Source organism: Schistocerca serialis, unplaced genomic scaffold, assembly GCF_023864345.2.
Source record: "Schistocerca serialis cubense isolate TAMUIC-IGC-003099 unplaced genomic scaffold, iqSchSeri2.2 HiC_scaffold_1261, whole genome shotgun sequence".
NCBI lineage: Eukaryota > Metazoa > Arthropoda > Insecta > Orthoptera > Acrididae > Schistocerca > Schistocerca serialis.
Window position 1 is genome coordinate 6,508,469 of NW_026047471.1, and position 4,304 is coordinate 6,512,772.

The following is a 4,304-nucleotide window of genomic DNA, read 5'->3' on the forward strand; positions in this document are numbered from 1 at the left end:
GAACTGTCCAGCGCAGCACTTCTATTCAGCTCCCTTCCTCGCTCTTTTGTTATGCTAACAACTCGGTGGAGGCGTATAGTCATCTGTGGACCTGAACTTTTCATCAGTTATGTTTTTTTATTCAACACTCTCGTCTCCGCTCGTCGAAACCTCTTAGTCGGCGAAACTCTAATACTTTTTTTTTTCTGCTCGTGGAGCAACGATTAGTCAAAAGAGCACTTGGAACTTGCCTTATTAAAGGACTAGACGTTTTATCACACCGTATCCAATCTATCAAAGCATCAGTATTGTTGTATCAAATTATAATGTGGGTTTAGGTCCATCAAGACCTGACTTTTGGCAGAAAAAACGCTTACGGTGATCAGTGAGGTGTGTTTGGATAAACGTAGCTTAAGGTAAAGTCTGGGTTCCAATCTTTTAATCTCCGTGAGGGGCAGAATATTCCTCTGGTGAACAGACTGTTTTATTTATGAGCTACAAAAACATTTGTTCTGCGGTTCGTTATCATCAAATTAAAATGTTTTCGTTAATAGCTCATAATAAAAGGACGTCAATTAAAATGGGAAAAAGTAATCTTGCATGCGAAATACAAGATAATAAGTGCCAAAATATACGCACATATCTTTAAAAAATTTTATTTAAGCTCATTTTCTTCCATTTAGAGGTATACTGTCACTTTTTAACATGAAAAAGAAGTACGAAAAAGCTACGGCACAGTTACAGCGTGAAAACTGCGAATGAGAACGCAGCGTTATTCTTTCCCCGTAGTATTTGAGGAACTCAGCACTCCTTTAAAATGACCCGTAGTATTTGAGGAACTTAACACTCCTTTAAAATGAAATACGTACCTGTCCTTTATTTCTGGAGGCAACAACTGCAACATATTACACTTATGTCCAATACGTGTTTGCTATCTGCCACTTTTTGCTATAATGCTATATGTTTCGATACAAGAAATGTGCTATAGTTTGAGCAAGTGCAGAAAAAGTAAATACTTAAGACATATACGACATATTTTATAAATGCCTTTTGTTTCAGTGACCTTATGTTTGATAATGGGCGTATCCAGTATTAAATCACCAAGTCGTTTGTCTGTGTGCTCTAATTTTATCGATAAAATTTAGACACCGAATTTCCCATTAACAGTGCAGTCACTGCCGTGTGACTTCATGCTCATCTTTCATTCCTCTGACGAATGTAGCAGTTCAGTAGTTCAGGGAAATGATGTACTAATAGCTATTGAGTCACAGCCACATACAAGTGGGAAATAAATAGAGATGTGGCGTTAAGACACACTCTTACAGATACACAGGAAACGAGAGCAAATGTGGTGCTGCACACAAACCGATAGAGGTGGACTTAAATTTTGTATTATGTTTTCTGAAGTGTATTATATTTCGAGAAAGGAAGGTATTAAATATCAGCTGCCCAAATTACGTTGTGAGTAAATACTTCGTTTCTACTTGTCTACATATATGAAAACACTTGGACTTTGTATCTGAGTAATCGATTCCCGTGCATTTGCCATACTGCATTTAAACATTTTCTGTCTGCCCTTATCGTCTCTTTTCTGACATTCTGTCATTCAAGTAGTGCAGACAGTTCACTAGAACCATTTGTACCAACCAGATATAAAGATAACTATGGGCAGGTGCTCCCACGTTACATAGGAATATTATATTTCTTTTGTTGTTAAAGTATAAATCGATACTTTTAATGATGAGAAAGTGAACTGTAATTCATACACAAAAGACGACATAAAAGTAATAAAATTTTTGTACATTTTTTTTGTGTTTTCGATTTGTCGTTATCCGTTCACCTTATGCTCCTTCCTGTTTTTCACTCTCTAGCAAACACACTGACAGAAAGAAATCACAACACCAAAAAATAATTAATTTAGAGTAATGAAATTTGCCGGCCGTTGTGGCCGAGCGGTTCTAGGCGCTACAGTCTGGAACCGCGCTACCGCTATGGTCGCAGGTTCGAATCCTGCCTCGGACATGGATGTGTGTGATGACCTTAGGTTAGTTAGGTTTAGGTAGTTCTAAGTTCTAGCGGACTGATGACCTTAGAAGTTAAGTCCCATAGCGCTCAGAGCCATTTGAACCATTTAGTAATGAAATTTCGTGAATACATTTGTCTAGGTAACATATTTAAGTGATTAACACTGCAAGATCACAGAGTAATGTAAGTGAAAGATATGTCATTGCAAATGTAAAATGGTGGTGTATTAATAACCGCTGTAACCACCAGAAGGTTGGATGCAAGCATGGAAATGGGCATGCTTTGTACTCTATAGGAGCCGGATAGTAGTTTTTGGGATGGAATTCCATTGGTCGATCAATACAGGGCGGTCAATACTGGTTGTCAGTGGTGCTGAAGTTGCCGTCTGATGATGTCCCATACGTGCTCGATTGAAGACAGGTCTGGTGATCAAGTAAGCCAGGCAACATGTCGATACACTGTACAGCATGTTGAGTTACAACAACGGACGAGTGTTATCCTGATGGAAAACAATCCCTGAAAACAATGAATAGTAGCTGGACAGGTCGAATAATCAGACTGACGTACAGATTTGCCGTCATGATGCGTTGAGTAACCCCGAGAGTTCTCCTGCTGTCATACGAAATCGCACCCCAGACCATAACTCGAGGTGTAGGTCCAGTGTGTCTATCACCAGACAGATTGGTTGGAGGCCCTCAACTGGCCTTCTTCTAACCAACACTCGGCCATCGCTGCCACTGAAACAGAACCAGATATCATCAGAAAACACAACAGACCTCCACCCTGCCCTCCAATGAGATCTCGCTTGAAACCACTGAAGTCGTAAATGGCTGTGGTTTGGAGTCTGTGGAATCTGAGCTACAGGGCGTCTTGCTCAGAGCTGCCCATGAAGTGCCCGATTTTTAACAAATCACTGTGGAGCCAACTGCTGCTCAGATTGCTGCTGCAGATACAATACGATGCGCCAAGGCTATATGCCGAAAACGGTGGTTTCCCTCTTGACAGGGCCACGTGGCCATCCGGAGCCCGGTCGTCTTGCGGCTGTACATTCTCGTGACAACCGCCGCCACTAATCACGTACAGTGGCTACATTCATGCCAAGTCTTTCTGCATTGTCGCAGAAAGAACTTCAAGCTTCTTGTAGCCCTATTATACGACCTCGTTTAAAGTCACTGAGGTGTGGAAGATAGTGTCTTTGTCGCCTTGAAGGCATTCTTGACAAACATCAACTCACCATGTCCAATCTCAAAAGTAACTACAGCACAGCGTCTATTTAGAGCAAACCTGATTTGCATACTCATAGTGGTGCTACTAGCGCCACTCTTATGCGACTGGCTCGAAATCTGAATAGACATAATTTTTTGATGTAGAAACACGCCTACCAACTTCCGCTTATGTCGCAAAACTCCTTCTTGGTGTTGTGATGTTTTTCTTCAGTATAAACAAATAATAGATGAAAAATAAAGATTTGTCTGGCGTTGCTGGATGAGAGACCTAGAGAGGTTGTTCAGCCGGAAAGAGTTACCTTCCTTAGCGTACAACGGCCCATTTTCACAAGATGTATGAGAATTATTGGTAAGTGTACCTACGAGTTTTCGTGACTGTAATGGGGATTTGTATATTGTGGTGTGTTGAGAAGAGAGGGGGTGGGGTCAGGTTCAGGCAAATGGCCTACTCAACTCTAATAGCACTTAGCTCCCCCCCCCCCCCCCACCCCCCCCCAGGTTTACGTCCAGGTCTGACGTATGGAGCACCATCAGCTGTGTCACACGCTCTCACTCCATGGGACAGAAACGAGAGTTTTAGAATTTTGTCCAGGACGCTGGTGCGAAGTTCTCTGACATGGAACTTTATGCCCTTGTTACCCGAATAATGGCGGTAAAAATTTCTTCCAACACGGCTTCCTCACAGTCGAGCACAGCTTCGGCTGTGGAGTTGGGTTAGAAAAGAAAAAAACGCTTAATACCAAACACAACGTTGAACAATTTCTTTCACTTATCATTACTAATGAAACGACGCATTCTTCATAATATGATGCGAAACACGCAGTCATATTATAACACCTGTACGTACTTTGTGCCAAATATGACGTTAACATACAATAAGTGTTAATCTCTGGAAGGAATTTTGAAGTTTGACCGTGTGTTTACCTAATGGACAGAGGTTGTCGAACGTGAATTTCGTATAAATGGCAATTAGTAGAAATACTTTAATTTTGAAAATAATGGAATTAGCAAAAGTTTTCGTGAATGAAATAATAAAAGGTCGCCAGCCTAATTAGGCAAAATAATTTTGAAACA